This window comes from Rosa chinensis, chromosome 2, assembly GCF_002994745.2.
Source record: "Rosa chinensis cultivar Old Blush chromosome 2, RchiOBHm-V2, whole genome shotgun sequence".
Lineage (NCBI taxonomy): Eukaryota > Viridiplantae > Streptophyta > Magnoliopsida > Rosales > Rosaceae > Rosa > Rosa chinensis.
This window is the reverse complement of record NC_037089.1, coordinates 73,441,648-73,462,404: the sequence shown is the minus strand read 5'-3', so window position 1 is coordinate 73,462,404 and position 20,757 is coordinate 73,441,648. Positions and strand designations below refer to the sequence as shown.

The following is a 20,757-nucleotide window of genomic DNA, read 5'->3' as shown; positions in this document are numbered from 1 at the left end:
GCATGTTCAATAGGATTGATTTAGGTGCTTTCACTTAGATCAATTAATCAAGGAAGGTAAAATATGGGAAATCGTTTGCTTATTAACGTTTCACATGGTCAACTTATTTCTCATGACATTAGATAATCAACAATAGGAATTGTAATTGGATTTCATTCATATGGAATTGGTTTTGATCTTTGTTTCTTATGTTTCATTCTTGTAAATGTGTTTTTATATTTTCTTTATTTTATTTATTTTAATTTTCAATTCTATAATCCAAAAACAGAATCCCCCTTTTTTCGTAAATAATGTTTATAGTTGTGAATATTATACTTTGTTTTAATTTTAATTGTTTAATTGTTTGACAATGACAGGTGTACCCTCAATCCCCGGAATAGAACGATCCCTACTTACTTATATTACTAACGACATTTCAGGGTTAAATTATGCGCTTGCTAGAAGCGCATCAGCCGGCCAACTCTTTCTCCGCTGACCACCACCAGCGGTGAAGGCTTGGTCGAGTGCTCCGCCAATGGCCGGCGAGCAAAGCCTAGTGCACTCTGCTGGCACCGTCTCCCATCCGCCAACCAGCATCTCCGCTAATCTCCGTCAGTGGTATTTTCTCCCGCTAGGCATAATCAGCGGCCAACACCGCCATGCGTTCTTCAACGAAGCACCATCAACGGGAGGTTTCCTCCGCTCAACTTCATCAACGGTAACCGTTACACAGCCGCCAGCCCGCTAAACACCACTAGCACCACCGTTGGACTGTACCACCGGGCAGCCTCCACTAGACTGCACCACTGGGCAGCCTCCGCTGGGCTCCCTTCACCGGACTACCTCCGCTGAGCAACTCCTCTGCAAACTCTACAAATTCCTCCCTTAAGAGCAGAACCTCTGCTGCAAAAGCTCCGCTCTGCTGACCTGCTAGCCAAACCTTCGCTAAACAGCACCACTGCAAAACAATTGCACAATTCGCTCGTCTTCATTGCTTCGCCGCCTGAGATGCACCTGGACTCATTCTCCTACTCTTCGCCGAATATAAATGAGTTTACAACTCTTCTGACACAGCTGCACGTCCAAGCTCTTGGCTAAAAAACAAGATAAGTTTTCAACTTCTACTTGCTGTTGCGAAAGTCGAAGCATGTTTTATATACATATATCGATCTCTCACAAGCATACTGACAAGTAACATGGCTGCTGCAAGCATATAGTACACTTGTCATGGGTTAGGTCATACATGTGGTCTGCTATGCTCCAAGTTAATAACACGCATGAACCAAAAACTCATATACTTTGCTACGTGTGCACAACCCACTGCACAACTAGGGCATGTGGTCCATATTCATCATATCATGAATCCAAAGTAACTATGTGCTTGGCAGCTCACACAATTATACATGGCTTCTGTCTGCATACCATCTTATTAAAAAGTGCACCACGAAATGTCATAGTCAATTTCAAAACTCAAGTCAGACATATGCATGTACACTTGTTGGCTCGCAACACTTATAATCATCTTAACCTCATGCATAATACACATTGACACTTTTTCTACATGTGCAAATGCCACATATTTCTATGGCAATGCTTTATACATGCTTTTCTATGCATAATTTGCTGGTTTACTAGTATGATACCACGTATCAATAACGTGGTACACTTGCATGTACACATTTAATTAATGCCTAGTTTTTGTTGGCTTTCCTCACAATCAAAATCGACATTTACTTACATGCCTGGATTTGCCACAAAGTCTTAAAGTTTGTTTTACAAACAACTTGAGCAGCCTATTCGAACCATAGCCCGAAAGTATTGTTATAATTAATACTGTTAGTGGCTCCTAGCCAACCAAGATGTTAATTCACCATTTGTGTAAATTGCATGGCACCCATCGAGTGCACTGCCATTACTCTCCGCTCAATGCACCTAACACTTGTCTTCTAAAAATTATATGCTAATCATTTCTCTTGTTAAGGATGCATATCGGACATCATTTCAAATCAGTCAATGAAGTTATTGACCATCTACAATAGTACATCGCTGGAGCAATGGAGCGTCATGCCTCCAACATGATTTGGATACTTACATTGATTCCAACTCCAACTCGCTCCAAAGTGGCATAAAATAAGTAACTATATCTTATCTTTTACGCTCTTACAATTAGAGCCATTGCCATGCTTTTCCTACTTTAAGCATGCCTACAAATATATCACACTTGATATGCATTTACATGTCTTCATGATCTCTAAGCATGTTTACAACAATGCAAAAATGTTATTAGCAATTTTACTACAAGTACATGCTATACACATATGCCATGCTCCTATTTAATGGCAACCTAATTAAATAAGTATGGGTCACTCAAACAAAAAATTTTTTTTACTTGCTCTATTTGTTTGTCATGTTTCATACAAGTACAAACTTTACGAGTCTATGGTCACCGCCAAGCGGTAAGGCAGCGACTCATAATGACAATGACTGCCACGCGGCATTGCAGTCAAGTTTCTCCTCCGAGAAATAGTAAAGGGACTAGTTAACACAACCCACGGCAGCCAATGATCCGGCAGTTAACCCCGACGCTTGGGTACCAAAGATTGGGCTCGCTACCTAACACCCTCTGCTCCGTGCAGCTCCCCCTCAACAAACAATTTACCGACCATCCGGAGGTCCGTCGTGGCTGGGGAGTGGGGACTCCCTGGCGGGCCTAGCAGGGGCCCACCCAAAAGGGGCAAAAGCGTTCGCTCCAACCAATTCTAGATGGACGATGCACTCGCACTAATTATGCTTGATATACGGCACAAAGCTACGCTTTGGTATCAACCCGCGAGAACACCCTCCTTGACTGGGGACTTCGGGGACTTGTACATACAACCCATCATAATTAGCAAACGGCCACGCTCATGCCTCAGGGCATCACCTTCGAGCTACCCATTAAAGCCTCAGCGGCATCCACGAGCTCTCACTCTCTCGCCGCAGCAGTACCCACGAGCTTACTGCTCACGCCTTCGCGGCACCCACGAGGTTTCCACTCACGAGCTTACCGCTCACGCCTTCGTGGCACCCACTAGCTTCTGGTCACGAGCTTTCCGCTCACGAGCTTATCGCTCACGCCTTCGCGGCACCCCTGAGCTTCCTCTCACGAGCTTTCCGCTCACGAGTTTACCACTCACGCCTTCGTGGCACCCACGAGCTTCAGCTCACGAGCTTACCGCTCAAGCCTTCGCGGCACCCACTAGCTTTCAGCTCACGAGCTTACCGCTCATGCCTTCACGGCACCCCCGAGCTTCCGCTCATGAGCTTACCGCTCAAGCCTTCGCGGCACCCACGAGCTTCCGCTCATGAGCTTACCGCTCACGCCTTTGTGGCACCCACGAGCTTCCGTTCACGAGCTTACCGCTCACGCCTTTGAGGCACCCACGAGCTTCCGTTCATGAGCTTACCGCTCACACCTTTGCGGCACCCACGAGCTTCTGCTCACGAGCTTACCGCTCACGCTTTTGCGGCACCCACGAGCTTCCATTCACGAGCTTACCACTCATGAGCTTTCCGCTCACGCCTTCGTGGCACCCCCGAGCTTCCCGCTCATGCCTTCCCGGCACCCCCGAGCTTCCCGCTCATGCCTTCCCGGCACCCCCGAGCTTCCCGCTCATGCCTTCCCGGCAACCCCCGAGCTTCCTCTCATGCATTCCGGGCACCCACGAGCTTCCGCTCATGCCTTCCCGGCACCCCCGAGCTTCCCGCTCATGCCTTCCCGGCAACCCACGAGCTTCCTGCTCCTGCCTTCCCGACAACCCACGAGTTTTCCGCTCATGCCTTCCCGGCAACCCACGAGCTTCCCGCTCATGCCTTCCCGGCAACCCTGAGTTTTCCCCTCATGCCTGCCCGGAAATCTTCGAGCTTTACACTCATGTCTACTCGACACACCACACGTTAATGGAACATTAAATTCTTCTACCATTTGTCGCTTGCGACAAATTGAATTCTTTTCGCGTTCCATTAATACGAGCGACAACCAAACAAACACAAGCGTTCAAGCATTCATCATTCACGAAATACAAACACTTACCTCCGCAGCGCTCATGCAACTTACATTTATCATATGCAATCCATATGCTCACACGACCATACGCGTTCTCGAGTTTGTACGTCATAAGCGATCGTACTCGGCGCCATTCGAGTGTATACATCAACATGTATCACGCACCCCGTACGATCATATATGCCAACTCATATAAGTGCAACTCATATTTGTTGCCCAATGCAACGAGCATCCTACATATGCCTGTTTTTTGTCTTTGTTTTGCAGGTTAACGAGTCCTTTCTTGCTTATGGAGTTCGGGGACTTGTAGGGGCTCTGTACCGCCCTGTTACTTATGCTTGATAATTTCATGATTATAACTCCCCAACCAAGAAGCTCCTCTTACTTGGGGACTTCGGGGACTTGTAGATACCTCTACTAGTGACACTAGTTTGCTATCTCACCAAGCATAAGTAACACCCTCTTTGGGACACCCACAAGCCATGGTGAGGCCCAACCGAGACATGCATCTTGTAGCCTTATGTTCAAGCTACGCTAAGGTATCCGGAAGTCGCAAATCCGTCGCCGGGAAGCCACCTTCCCGCCCTTGCCAAGTTGCCTCCACAATATGCTTCTTTAGACTAGAATAGTAACTTTGAGTCCCACATCTAAGAAAATGTAAATGAGGGGGCTTCCTTCACCTATTAAAGGAATGCCTCCTCCCACAACTAAAACGATCCAACTCCATTACATCTTTTGTAATCCCCTTGGGCCGCAAGGCTCAACACACTAGTGTAACATTCAAGTGGACGTAGTTTCCCGCTAAGGCGGAAGATGAACACTATACATCTTGTGTCACTCTCTCTCTCTCTCTCTCTCTCTCTCTCTCTCTCACTCTCTCTCTAAAGCTAACTAGAGATCCCCAACGGATCCAAACGTTAACACCATCTGCGACCTGTCACCATCTATGACCTATAATCATTCAGACCCCTTCTGGTATCGGAATCAACCTTGGTCACCATCTGCGACCTGTCACCATCTGTGATTCTTGATCCTCAAACCACATCTGGTCTCAGATCAACCATTGGTCACCATCTGCAACCTGTCACCATCTGTGACTCTTGTTTTTCAGACCCCGTCTAGTCTTATAATCAACCGTTAGTCACCATCTGCGACCTATACTTTTCAGACCCCATTTGGTCTCAAGTCAAACATTAAGTAAGTCACACCTGACCTAAAAACGGTACAACCATCTATTATGGCTTTCCCCATCCCTGCTTACCATTTGTGACCCTTGGTACAAGGACCAATACATTTAAAATGAGTCACGCTTGACTCAAAAATGTAACATCAATTTCAATACTTTTCAAACAATAGAAAACATCTTTTTCCACAATATTGTTTCAATGAAAAGTCGCATTCAATAATAATTTGAAACGATCATGCATATTATTCATCACACATCATCCACAAGAATATACATATTTCACGTAAATATATATATATATATATATATATACGTAGTCATTCGCTCAGGAATGCCTACTAATACCAACTATAGTTTGCAGTTAATTAGTTAACACCAAAACGATAATGGTAATTCCATTCATAATGAACCTTGTGAGATTACTCACCTCGAAACTCCCGCTGCGTCTCCAATATAGCACAAGGTCACCAATCCACAAAATAACCGTCCAATGTACTTCGTCAAGTACCTAATCACATACAGTTCCAACTTAGTAATGATTCACATTTGATTTTGAACTAAAATCCACAAAGTGGCGCCAATCAAGGAAAAACCACATCTGAGACCTCCCATAGTCTCCGGAATACGTCCACGATCGATGTGACCAAACCACAAGTCGATCGGACACTCGAATCCTCACGGATCGAATAAATCGATCGGTATGAAACTGCAAAAATCGTAACAATTCCATACAAACTCCAAAATTTGCATATTATATATCGAAACGCTCGTATCAACGAGTAGAACATATATAATACCAAAAACAGTTCCCTACATAGCCGGAAAGCCACCAGAACCCGGCCACAGACGGTGGCGCATAGCCGCCGACTAAAAGTCAATATTTCCCAAAACTCACAACATCAAAAAGCTTCATCTAAGCATGCTTGTGAATTCTCATAACTAGCTCGAAGTCAGAAAACAAGCATAAAGGGTCAAAAACTACCTCATAAGGTTTGGATTATTGCTCAAACAGAGTTGACCCAATTTCCACGTAAATCGATCAAAACAAACACCATAGATCGATCAAGGAGCCTTCTCTGAACTCAACCAAGGAAACATGAAGCCACGAAATCGCCGGAGTTGTGTTTTCCAGTCGGGTCCGAAAACACTAACTGCGCCTCCTTGCTGCGTCGTACACAGTGGATATCGCCGCTAGAGGATGCCACAGAGACGACCAGAAGGAGGAGGCGAACCAGCTGAACAAGTTTCACGGCCAGAGACCGCCACAGTTAGAGGGAAAAGCTAGGTCGGGTCGGGTCAGATGGAAAACTCAGACACTGAAGGTATCGACCAAGAGAGAAAAGAGAGAGAAACAAAAAGGTTTCCGGAAATGGAAACTTGAAATTATGAAAGAATTTTCTGATTTTTCTCTATTTATACTAAAACGGAAACTTCTTCCGATCGTCATAACTTTCTCATACGAACTCCGATTGAAGCGAACCATATGTCTACAAACTCGTATCGACACGCTCTACAACTTTCAAGCAGGAAGTTTTCCGAGAATCCCAATGTATAAAAAGTCAAACATCACACAACCCCCTAAACTGTGAAATTCGAATAATTATACATACGAAAACCATTCCACTTCACAAACAACCTACGAATAAAGCACAATAACAATTATTCATACAACTGGTCCATTATTAATTACCAAAATTACATAACAGAAATCCAGGTCATCACACTACGTACACTACTAAGGTGACACGGGCTTGACACAACATAAGGTTATATCGCCCCTCCGAAGGTTCATGGTTTTGACACTGTATGAAACATCGTTCCTATCACTCTTAGGTCACAACAATCATATCATATCTTATCATAACAAGCAATGTCTAGCCTCGGTTTTCATTTAATTTTGATAATCAATAATTCAATGCAGTAAAAATCATCAAGGCATCGACTATGGCATCCATAAACACTTTTGCAGGCAACATAATATATATAAGCATATACACACACAAAAAAAGTCACTAACAAGATAGGACAACTCATCCTACCTGAAATTGGAATGCTCGTCCACATTTGGGTTCGCTCTTGACTTTCAATCTTTTGTCCAAATCCAAGTGCACACTCTCGAGTCCCTTTATAATAAAATCAAACTAATAAGTAACTTGATCTTATTATGACTTAATTCACCGTGAAACCAAAGAATTTATTTAATTTTCTTGAAGTGCATTCAGTTATCCCTTGAATTGATAAAATTGGTTATCCATTCCTAAATAATCCAAATGGTGCAGCATTTGAATCACTTAGGATAAGGTAATCATACTTAATACTTTGATCTTTATTTCTTTAGCATTTTCACGTTAAGATACACATAGGATAGTTTACCATTCCCAAATGATTTTGTTTACTATGTTCATTCCGGGCACTACACCATAAACTTTCATTCATAGCGCTCAAAAAACGCTATCGTAGGATACCATAGCGTTTTAGTAAATGCTATGTCTGCCCAAGCTATAATAGATCCAAGGTCTGTCATGGCGTTTCTGCAAACGCTATAGAAAATTCAACATCCATAGCGTTTTGGAAGCGCTATTGTATAGGCTTCAATAACACTTCACAAACGCTATTGTTAGACTTTCCATAGCATTTAGTCAATTGCTATGCTTAAATAATCCATAGCGTTTCTTTAAATGCTATTGTTCATTATCTATATAAAAAAAAAATAGCATTCCAGACCGCCTTGTACTTTTCACATTAATGTTTACAATACACTGACTATAACATGAAAATACAATAATCAGTCCTCAAATCTTTGATCGTAAGTGCATAATTTTCATTAATAATCTAAAAACAATCAAAACACAATGTGGCATTCATAAAATTACACACCTATTGCATTGTCTCAGCCAACAAGTTTTCCTACCTTGTGTACTATTGATACAAATCTTAATAAAATAAAAAATAAAACTACTATGTTACTTCTCTAAAGCAGATCCAAAACTTTTGATGTTGAGTCACTTCGCCACTTATCTAGGAGTGAATTTAAAGGTAATTAGATCTCCTCATTCTGGACCACCATGAATCCTTCAGGTTATATGTTCCCATTGCAGTGACAAAAATTCCCTGTTCAATTGTAGGCAAAGCATAAATAAATCATTATATTCATGGAGCTTACCAGACCAGACAAACAAATGTACAATCTAACCATCCACCACAATCATAAAAGGAAGAGTATCCCTTACATTATCAAAGATACTACATTGGGACAGGGTGCAAGTTCTTGCATCCAAATTATAATGTTCGAAGAAATAATGAAAATGAGAAACTATTAAAGCTTCTGAGGAGAAGAGCAGCAAAACACAATTTAGATAGCTTCATGCACTTGTGTGTTGCGCTGAATCTTGTTGCGCCAATTGCAATTGCATCTTCAAATAAGTATATTTTGTTCGTTAGCTCCCTGTGTAACAACCAACCAGCAATACAGTAAGTATATCATGTGCATTGGTGAAACACCATAATTAAGTAATTGCTGAATGGAAACAAGACATAGCCCACAATTGACAATATAAACTAATAATTACCAAAGGCTCATCTCTCTACTATCTCTCTTATGTTCTCCACTTTCCCCTTTTTAATTACAACAAATAAAACATAACAAAAACCAAACATGTCATAAGCAGACCCTAAGAATTATATCCAACATAAAGTGTCAATTGTGTGAAATGCTTGGGTACCTAAACTCATTCAACAAAGTTTCAAGATTACTGATGCGCTAAAAGCAAGCGCATAATTTAACCCTGTAAATATCGTTAGTAATATAAGTAAGTAGGGATCGTTCTATTCCGGGGATTGAGGGTACACCTGTCAATGTAGGACAAACAAACAATTAAAATTAAAACAAAGTATAATATTCACAAAGATATTACAAAATATATACATATTTACGAAAAGGGGGGTTTTTGGTTTTTGGATTTTCGAAAATAAAACTAAGTTAACAAAATAATTAAAATGCAAAAACATAAAAATACGAATGGAATGAGAGAACAAAGATCAAAATCGAAACATATGATTAAAATTGATTCAAACCCTAATATTGTTCATCTAAGTCATGAGAAAGGAGTTGATCATGTGAAACGTTAAAAGCAAACAATTTCCCATATTTTACTTTTCAATGCTAATTAATCTAAGTGAAAGCACAAAGACTAATCCTATCAAACATGCATTCAAGCCCTAGAAAGCTAGTCAATCATAACATGTTCAACGCAATAAACATAGAGAAAGGCTATCAACTCAAGTGTACAACTTAGTATGGAAAAGTCCACCTAATTGCAATCCCCGTTAATTAAATTCGATCTTTGTCCAAAACCTTTACTACTTTGGTTCAAGTTTACACAAAACGAAAAGTCGATTTCATGTTCTTAAACCTAGCAACAGTTATGCATAAACCCTATAAGTGTCGACCCAAATAAGATTAATACACAAAGGATATCTATAATGCAAATTTAATTAAACAAACCCACATAAGCAACTCTCGAAGAACAATAATATGAATCTGAAAATTCTCAATTAATCATAAAAATTCCAGAAATTAATATTTGTTCAAACACATGTGTCAACTAGTTCATAACCAACGAAATTCAAAGCAAAGGTTACAAAGGAGAATCGGATTACACCGTGGATGAAGATGAGATGGATGATAAACGTTGTGGGCTCTTGAATCTCGAAAGCAAGCTTCAAGGATGGATATGGATGGTGATGCTCACGGCTTCTCTTCTTCTTCCTTTGGCCTTGCTTGAACTCGTGGAGATGACTAGAGGATGGATGGGAAAATGGAAAGGAAATAGAGAGACAAAGAAGATGGAATAGATGAAAGAATGTGTGTTATGGATTCAGGAATTGGTCATTGAGAGTGAGAGGAGAATGTGTTTAAATAGGGAAGAAAAAGAAGAGTGAAATGATGAGATGAAGAAAAATAATGAAAGTGGAGTATGAAAGTGGTTTGTAAAATATGTAAAAGATGAGGTAATGATGAAAGCAAAGCATGAAGGTGAAGAAATGTGGAAGTGATGATGATATTTTAGAGTAGAAAAATGTATCCAAGGAAAAGAAATGCTTTCTTCATGTGGGTAGGAAACATGAATATGTGGTGTTGAGCTGTTTTCAGGTCAGTTTCTGCCCCTTTATTCCTTCAATTATTTCTCCATCAAAACTTCATATTGGGCCTCCGATTTCTTCATATCAAATGTTCCTCTATGAGTGTAGATTATCCTGATAAATTTTCAGAGCTTCAATCCATGTGGTTGGGCCAGAAATTCTGCTGGACTCCTCACAGGTCTAGTTTTCCAGTTTTGCTTCTGCAGAAAATTGGACTGATTGTTTGAAGGCCTTCCACTTCTATCTGGATCTTGCACTCTTCATATGAAATGTTCCTTTGGGTGTCTAGAATGGATCTGGAAGGTTTCAGCTCATTTGAAGTTCATTTGGTCAGGCGGCCGCTCCTTCTTCTTTGCTTGGCTTGGTTTCTCCTAGCCGGAGTAGGAATATGTGTAAAATTGATCTTTTAGTACATTTCACCTTCATCTACTCCAATGTACCTTCATCTTTGCTCCCCTTGGTGTTCGCAAGCTCCTCTTTCCATTTATGAGTTCATTTCCACTTTTTAGCTCGGAGGTCCTGAAAATAGAAACTAATAAGAAAACTAAAAACTTTCCTAAAATGAAAAATGGCAACTTTCCTAAACTGAAAATGGAAACTTTCTAAAAATGAAAAATAGAAACTACAAAATAGAAACTTTCTACAAATAGGAACTTTCCTAATTGAAGAATGGAAACTTTCCAAAACAGGGATTTTCTAAGGAAATGGCGCAGAAAATGTAGGGAAAAGCAGTTAAAATGTCGCATTAAAATGCTCCTATCAAATTCCCCCACACTTAGCTTTTGCTAGTCCCTTAGCAAAATCACACTATGACACAACGAAATTTAAAGACTCTATAAATACAATGACTCTATTGCCCTTCAACTTTTTGTCTCAGCAATCTCTTACTTTCACGACACCAAGATTAGCACTCAACCAAGATTCAATGTGTAAGCATTCGAGAGTTAATTAAAACATATAATCCGCACATACACAAGTAGGACTTGGTTGTAACAATGGTGATGGGTTGGAGCTCAGCATCTTTCAGGCAAGTATGATTCAAATCCTCACAGGGTATATCTACTCTTTCTTCTCTCAGATCATGGCAATGCTTAAAAGCTTATACACTCAAGTATATGTGAAAGATAGCAAGTATATCACATAATGCAAGAAACAAAAGCACATGTATAATTTTCTTTTAAAGACCTCATGAAGGATACCAACTACTTGCACAGATGGACCCAAGTCATAGGTTCAACTCTTGTAACTCATCTCCACATCAAGGGTTGTCCCATCTTAAGGATCAAGAAGGTCTTCTTAAAGGTTGTAATGGGGCCAAGGCTCAAGGTTTTAAGAAATGAAGGGTAAGGATTTATCAAAGTGTCCTAAAAACCTAGCAGAGCACATGTAGATGTAGAGACCTCAAGAAATCCACCAAGGCATTGCAAAAACGTCACTTTCCCTAGAGGTAACATAAAAGGGCCTAATGTCTTCATGTTGGGCCCAATCTTCATTGTAAACTTCCCTTGAACTAGTGGAATGGACAAAGGCCAAATTTTTCTGTAGTGGGCGTTCAGTTCAAAGTAAACTCCAAAATCACTAAGTATGGGGGACTAAAATCCATAAACATTTTTCTTTCTTTTCTTTTCTAGCCGTACACAATTTTTTCTTTTCTTTTCATTTTTCACGGCTTTCACATATTTTTTTCTTTATGGACAAGTCTACCCCCACACTTGAACTTTCACCTCTTCTCAATTTTCATCCTTAGCACCAAACCCACGTAGTATGTCTCAAAAGATAGCTCCACTAAGTTCTTAGAACAAAGGGTAGGGTTGTAACTATACTAAGCTTCATGGTTAAGGGTTTTAAGGGTGATGAATGAAAAGGCTTAATGTAGGCTCAAAGGGGCTTATCTAGGGGGTCCCACGACGGGCACAAATAGGGACACAAGTTTATATGGCAATGGTGGTAATTCCTATGGTGCCTCTATCCTTTCCAGAATCAGGGCCACGTATTGATATAACGTTTCAACAAGCACAAGAGTGAATTCTAGCATTCTCTAGTCCATTAAACTTAATCTATGGCAAGCAATCAATCAAGATGAAAGAATAATGAGATCATCAAAACATCGCCACGAAATTAAGAATATGTTTTTCATTTATCACTCCAAGAAAAAGGGACATGGCTCAAATATCTCACATGGGCTTTTATGAATCAAAACTCATCCTAACATGCTCATATTCTGTACCAAGGTCACGAGATCCATATCCACTACACATGCATACATTTTTCATATATCTCAATTAACCAAAGAATACCATGTTAAAAATCATCTCAATTTTTGTGATCCTCTTTTAGTCATGATTTCAGAGATATAGAATCATCCTAGACAGTTGAAAGGGCATCCTAAGACTCAAAAACAAAAAACAAAAGTAACCAAATTTTTTTAAAATTTTTGACATTTTTCGAATTTTTTTTTTTTTTCAATATATATGACTCAAGATAAAAGTGTAAATCCCTTCCCCCACACTTAAATATTGCATTGTCCTCAATGTAATCAAGAATAAGCATGCAATGAAACACTTAAGCATATAGGGATGAAATTTACGAAAATAACTACGAAAACAAATAAGCAAAAACGAAAAATAAAAGATAAGGATAAAGAAAGCAAATCTGATTTGCATGGGTTGCCTCCCAAGTAGCGCTTGGTTTTAACGTCTTCTCAGCGTAGACGTGGTTTCCTCTTGTCCTTAGTTGGTGGAGCCTTCAAAGCCTCCCTTTGAGTTTGGAATTGTGTTGCTCGGAAGCCTACCAGTTTCATGAAACTTGGTCATGAAGTCCACCACTTGTCCCATCTGCTTCTTAAGGTCAGCAATGTCCTTGGTATGGGCTTGTTGTCCTTGTAGCAAAGTCTGTGTGGCACTAGTCAATGCCTGAGTGGAATTAGTCAATGCCTCTATCGTCTTATCATAGTGAGAATTGGAATTCCCTACGTTGTGTTGAGGAGGCATGTAAGGTCTTTGATAAGGAGGTCCTTGAGGACGTTGGAAACTGCCACGAAGAGGGTTCTAAACATTTTCATTGTTCGTCCACTTGAACTTGGGGTGGTCCCTCCATCCAGGGTTATAGGTATTCGAATATGGATCATACCTTGGACGTTGGGGACCCCCTTGGTTCCCTTGATAGCCTCCTATGGCATTCACATACTCCCAACCACCATTCTCACTTAGTTGAGGACATTGGTCCGTAGGATGTCCTTGGGTAGAGCATACCCCACAAGCAGAGGGTCCTCCTTGTCCTTGAGTAGTCGCCACCTTTTTCACAAGAAGGGTGAGTTTGCTCAATTGATCTTCAATGGCAGGACTAGTGCTCACCTCATTTACCCTACGAGTGGTTTGTCTCACACCCTCATACTGTTGAGTATTTAGGGCACAATTTTCAATAAGTTCCCTCCCAGCTGCAGGTGACTTGTCCACAAAAGCTCCTCCAGCTGCAGCATCAAGCATTTGCCTCTCTAAGGGTAAGAGTCCTTCGTAAAAACATGTCAGTAGGGTCTCATCCTTCATCTGATGTTAAGGGCATTGTGCAAGTAAGGAATTGAACCTCTCATAGTAGGCACCATAGGACTCATCATGGGCTTGCTCAATTCCACTGATCTTCTTCCTGAGTGTGATGACCTTTGAAGCTGGGAAGTATTTTTCCAAGAAGGCCTTCCTCATTGTTTCCCATGAAGTAATACGTCCAGCAGGAATCTCATATAGCCAATCTTTGGCTCTGTCAGCTAAGGAGAATGGAAATGCCTTCATCTTCAGAATGTTTTCATCAGCTCCTTGTGGTTGCATGTTTGCACACACAGACTGAAATTCGCGGATATGCTTGTTAGCATCCTCCATATTAAGTCCATGGAAAATAGGGAGCTTGTGCAACAATCCACTCTTAAGCTCAAACTCTGCATGTCTTCCTGCTGCAGGGGCAGGGTATACTATGCCTGTAGGGGGTCCTCCTTGGACAGCTGCTGTAGAGAGTTCCCTAATAGATGCCATTCTCTCTTCTTGGACTTCTTCAGGTGGTGGTGGAAGCGGTGGTGCAAGTAATGGTGGAGACGAAGTTGATGTAGGTGTGTGGACTCCTCTTCTTTTAACTCAAGAAGTGAAGGATTCTTTAAACGAGCGAGCCTTGCTTCAATTTCTTTTATTGTAGAGGGTCTAGAAGGCTTGGTCATTCATAGAAATCCTGAACATCAATAAGAATTAGAGAAGTTAGTAAAGTGTATAGTGAGGTAATTACAAGTCAGTGATTTATACATAAATGTCACTATTCACAAATTTACAAGTATAAAGAGAAGTATAAATTACAAACTCTCCACAAACTTCACAAATATATTACGTAAGAGTTTATACAAGTATAAAATGTACAAAACAACACGATTTACATGTGGAGGTTATGTTCAAGTGTATTATTATCTTTACAAATAAAGTTAATATCTCAATTGATTGCAAGTTGTAAGTCGAGCCCAATAGAAACCACTACTATTGGTGAGATACGATCTAGGGATAGTCGCCTAGACATAAGTCGCTTTCCTTTATTTCAGAAGGCTAGATGGCCAGATTAAGAGGTAAGTGAGAGGGAGGACTCATTTTGGTGACACTACGGAGGCTACTCCCTCATTGAGGTTTAGGCCCCTATTGGCTACTCCCACATTGTGGTTTACGCACGGTCTATCGTATCTCTGAGATCCAATTTGAACCCATCACCCAGGGTCTCAACCTAAGACACCATCTATATGCCCCTTACTCAGCTTGGAAATAACTCATGTGTTAGACAGTTCTCCAAATGTTAATAAAAGCCGCCCTCAACCTCATAAGACCTCAGAAAGGCACTAATGAAGGGTTAAGGCCAATATGAACAAAAGGGCCCTTATCTACTCATACGATTTTACACACTTATAATAATCAAGAATTTAACGATATTTATAATTAATGCTTTACATTTCTTTTGTTTAGTAAGGTTAGACACATTTTATACAAAAACTTTCAAACAATACTATTAACAAAACGTCACAACTTAACCATTTTTTTTTTTCGAACACAACATATAAACAAAACAAATATTCACATATTCAACAAGTGATTTTTCAATCCCCGGCAACGGCGCCAAAAATTGATGCGCTAAAAGCAAGCGCATAATTTAACCCTGAAAATATCGTTAGTAATATAAGTAAGTAGGGATCGTTCTATTCCGGGGATTGAGGGTACACCTGTCAATGTAGGACAAACAAACAATTAAAATTAAAACAAAGTATAATATTCACAAAGATATTACAAAATATATACATATTTACGAAAAGGGGGGGGTTTTTGGTTTTTGGATTTTCGAAAATAAAACTAAGTTAACAAAATAATTAAAATGCAAAAACATAAAAATACGAATGGAATGAGAGAACAAAGATCAAAATCGAAACATATGATTAAAATTGATTCAAACCCTAATATTGTTCATCTAAGTCATGAGAAAGGAGTTGATCATGTGAAACGTTAAAAGCAAACAATTTCCCATATTTTACTTTTCAATGCTAATTAATCTAAGTGAAAGCACAAAGACTAATCCTATCAAACATGCATTCAAGCCCTAGAAAGCTAGTCAATCATAACATGTTCAACGCAATAAACATAGAGAAAGGCTATCAACTCAAGTGTACAACTTAGTATGGAAAAGTCCACCTAATTGCAATCCTCGTTAATTAAATTCGATCTTTGTCCAAAACCTTTACTACTTTGGTTCAAGTTTACACAAAACGAAAAGTCGATTTCATGTTCTTAAACCTAGCAACAGTTATGCATAAACCCTATAAGTGTCGACCCAAATAAGATTAATACACAAAGGATATCTATAATGCAAATTTAATTAAACAAACCCACATAAGCAACTCTCGAAGAACAATAATATGAATCTGAAAATTCTCAATTAATCATAAAAATTCCAGAAATTAATATTTGTTCAAACACATGTGTCAACTAGTTCATAACTAACGAAATTCAAAGCAAAGGTTACAAAGGAGAATCGGATTACACCGTGGATGAAGATGAGATGGATGATAAACGTTGTGGGCTCTTGAATCTCGAAAGCAAGCTTCAAGGATGGATATGGATGGTGATGCTCACGGCTTCTCTTCTTCTTCCTTTGGCCTTGCTTGAACTCGTGGAGATGACTAGAGGATGGATGGGAAAATGGAAAGGAAATAGAGAGACAAAGAAGATGGAATAGATGAAAGAATGTGTGTTATGGATTCAGGAATTGGTCATTGAGAGTGAGAGGAGAATGTGTTTAAATAGGGAAGAAAAAGAAGAGTGAAATGATGAGATGAAGAAAAATAATGAAAGTGGAGTATGAAAGTGGTTTGTAAAATATGTAAAAGATGAGGTAATGATGAAAGCAAAGCATGAAGGTGAAGAAATGTGGAAGTGATGATGATATTTTAGAGTAGAAAAATGTATCCAAGGAAAAAGAAATGCTTTCTTCATGTGGGTAGGAAACATGAATATGTGGTGTTGAGCTGTTTTCAGGTCAGTTTCTGCCCCTTTATTCCTTCAATTATTTCTCCATCAAAACTTCATATTGGGCCTCCGATTTCTTCATATCAAATGTTCCTCTATGAGTGTAGATTATCCTGATAAATTTTCAGAGCTTCAATCCATGTGGTTGGGCCAGAAATTCTGCTGGACTCCTCACAGGTCTAGTTTTCCAGTTTTGCTTCTGCAGAAAATTGGACTGATTGTTTGAAGGCCTTCCACTTCTATCTGGATCTTGCACTCTTCATATGAAATGTTCCTTTGGGTGTCTAGAATGGATCTGGAAGGTTTCAGCTCATTTGAAGTTCATTTGGTCAGGCGGCCGCTCCTTCTTCTTTGCTTGGCTTGGTTTCTCCTAGCCGGAGTAGGAATATGTGTAAAATTGATCTTTTAGTACATTTCACCTTCATCTACTCCAATGTACCTTCATCTTTGCTCCCCTTGGTGTTCGCAAGCTCCTCTTTCCATTTATGAGTTCATTTCCACTTTTTAGCTCGGAGGTCCTGAAAATAGAAACTAATAAGAAAACTAAAAACTTTCCTAAAATGAAAAATGGCAACTTTCCTAAACTGAAAATGGAAACTTTCTAAAAATGAAAAATAGAAACTACAAAATAGAAACTTTCTACAAATAGGAACTTTCCCAATCGAATAATGGAAACTTTCCAAAACAGGGATTTTCTAAGGAAATGGCGCAGAAAATGTAGGGAAAAGCAGTTAAAACGTCGCATTAAAATGCTCTTATCAATTACCATTGCCTCCCTGGTCATAAAGCACTATAATTCAAAATCTTCAAACAAAAATGTGAACTTCTTCATGGGATATTGAATAAAAGAACTAAAATAAAAGCTTGACCTAATTGCTTGACAACCTGAGCAGCTACTAGGTCTCCACTCATTTTGGGATCAATACTAGCATTGTAATACATGTTTAAGATAAAAACAATACCAATAAATCAAAAAGGTCAACTTGAGCTTTACCATTACAGTAGAGGAACTAGGGCTCGCCGTGGTACGGTTGCCGGCGTTTTTGACGTCAGCCGAATACCGACCGAAACTCCTCGGTTTCGCCAAATGTGTTGCCGTAGCCGTGCCGGAGCTTTCGGTTACCGCTTTCAACGGTTGGTTTTGGCCCGTATTTGAAAATTCTGATCGCCGGAATTTGGAGAACTGCTGAGATAAAATCCGGCTAAGGAGATGAGGATTGCAGTATGAGGAGGAAGAAGAAACAGAAAGAAGGAAGAGTACAGAGGTGGAAGAATAGAGAAAAGAAGAAAAATGATGAGAAAATGGAGGAAGAAGAACAAGAATATGAGAAGAACAAAAGTCAGAAATGAGAGAGAGAGAGAGTGTGTGCGAAAGAGAAAAAACAGAGGAGGAAGAGACTGAGAAAGAATGAAGAAGAGAGAGAATCATACTTGTCTCGAAGTAGAAGACAAGAAAGAGTTTTTAATTTTCTGTTTTCTGTTTTCTGATTCAAGTATATTTTTTTATTTATGCGCAACCATTAACATGCAAGCTGGTGGCCTAGTGGTAAGTGGCTCGAGTTTGTAGCGAGAGTGGCAAAGGTTCGATCCTTGGCAGGCGCAAAAGGGTAGTGTTTTTTGGAATTAAACCCAGAAATATCTATCTCGGCTGGTTCGGTATCACCGAACCTATGCAATTGGCTGTACCACTACCGAGCCGAAAACATTGCTCCGGTACGGTAGTACCGTACCGTACCTCCGGCTACCACTTCCGTCGGCGCCGATGGAGGCGGTTCGGCCGGTTTCCGGCTGGTTTCGGCAGGTCCGGCATTTTCAGCCACCCCTAAGAGGAACAGAGGTGGTTTCTTATATCTTGAGCTATATATACAAAAAGAAACTAATAATACCAGGGTATGAACTTCAACCACAAAGAGCCAATAGAAAAACAAATATATATACATATCAGAAAATAGACAAAATTAGAGCTACAATGAAAAGTACCATAGGCCAAACCAAGATTCCCCAACCTGTGAAAGATTCTGCTATGGGTCGTCCAAGAGTACCAACTTTTCACAAGAACCTATATTGTTTATAGTTACCCAGTCTAAATCAACTTGTTAGGAATAAAGATTCAGCTCAAAAAGCTTAATAATAGTATTGGTATAACACAGTGAGTCATATTCCAGAAGCAATGATCAATTATCAATTGTAATGAAAGGAAAAGGCTAAAAGGTGAAGTACCTATGCACCACCATCAAGAACGAAAACAATACCATAATCAAAGGGAGACATAGTACCACCATTTGTATTCAACTTCAGATCTGCAAATTGTTGTCATATAAAACAAGTAATTAACTAAAAGCATCAATCATGGAACCATTACGAATGAAAAATCCATATCCAAGTACATGTAATAGTCTTATTCTTCAGTTTCATCTATTTTAACCATATTTAATAAAGTTTTATTGAAGAGAAATACATCTTTTTTCAGTTTTGAGTCATCAAAGATTGAAATAGAAAGAAGAAAATGGATAGAGAGACAAAACCGATTTTGATGCAGGTGACGTGAAGGTCACAAGCTTGAGAACGATGCCTATGGTGCCTCTGCCCAACCCACTCAACACCCATCTCTTGTCACCAAAATGAACGAGATTGCAAAAATTAGAAATGGCCCCAAATCAATTTCTGAACCAATAACCCAAAATTCAACAAAACAAAAATCCCAAACAAGAGAGTCCAAAAACTTACTATTTTGAAACTCAATCGAAAAAAAGTAATTGAAATACCGTGAGGTAGAGGTGGGGCAACAAGGGGTGGCGGACGAGTTCACAGCCGTCAAATTCATGAAGATCATGGTGGCGATGATTGTAAATCCGGTCAAGTGGATAGAGGGGGTCGAAGCAGAGATCTTGGTGGGTGGCTTAGCTGTTGTAGCGAGACCTGCAGTTATAGAAAAGCTCTGATGCGCTCGTCGTGCACACTCACAAAAATCCTTGCACCTCTGAACGATTCTGATTCAGATGAATTTATAGTCTATTTGGATTTACGTAGAAAAAGTGAGGAAATGAAACAGAAGACGAAGAAGGTAAGCCGTACTCGAATCTGGGAAAGAGAAGAACGAAGAGAGTTGCTGGGATTTTCTGTTGAGAAAGAGAGAAAGAGAGTTTTTTTTTTCCTTTGTTTCGAGGCGATAAGTTTAACTTTGATATAGTCACCACTCACAACTTCAATTTAAAATTTTAACTCCGCGCTCCTTTTATTTTTGGCTGCCCGCTCACATGGGTATCATTTAATGGCGTTTACATTCATTTAATAGCGTTTAAAAATTGTAAACGCTATTGAAATATTACAAACTTACAATTGATAGCATTTCCAGAAAAAACGCTATTGTAATATGCTATGAATGACACCTTTTTTTGTAGTGGGGATATGGTAACTCTTGAGTCCTTTAGTTGTAATTTAATTCGCCAACTTTACTACTTTAACTTTCTCATTAACAAATTTTCCGTCCATGATTGTCATCACTCAAACTTCATAACATCATTCAACACACTCAACACATTAGGTTTTAACTCTTTAGCAAAATAACATTTCCAAGATTGATATCAAACGCATCTTCTTAATTGACAAAACTAACTTTGTCCATACATTCAACCAATTTCATATAATCCACAACTTCACCATGTACAATTAAAGATTAATTTCAGTTTACCCCCCTGAGGTTTGAGGGTGTTATCATTTCACCCCCCCCCCCCCCCCGACTCTCAATTTCACTTTTTTACCCCCCTGAACTTTCCAATTTTTGTCTTTCATGCTCAATGTCTCAATTTCCGTCCAAATAGGAATTTAAGTCCGATAATGGGACCCACTTTGAAGGCTAAAATGGTCATTTC

The 20,757-nt window shown here is 39.7% G+C and overlaps 1 long non-coding RNA gene across 1 annotated transcript; it reads right to left on the bottom strand.

Annotated features, from left to right (window-relative positions):
* Positions 1-18,294: 18,294 nt before the first annotated feature.
* Positions 18,295-20,028, bottom strand: LOC121051985. The gene is made up of 3 exons (XR_005807714.1): positions 19,651-20,028; positions 19,411-19,494; positions 18,295-19,185 (listed from the first exon to the last, which is right to left on the bottom strand). It is a non-coding gene; the product is annotated as an uncharacterized LOC121051985 (long non-coding RNA).
* Between the last annotated feature and the right edge of the window lie 729 nt (positions 20,029-20,757).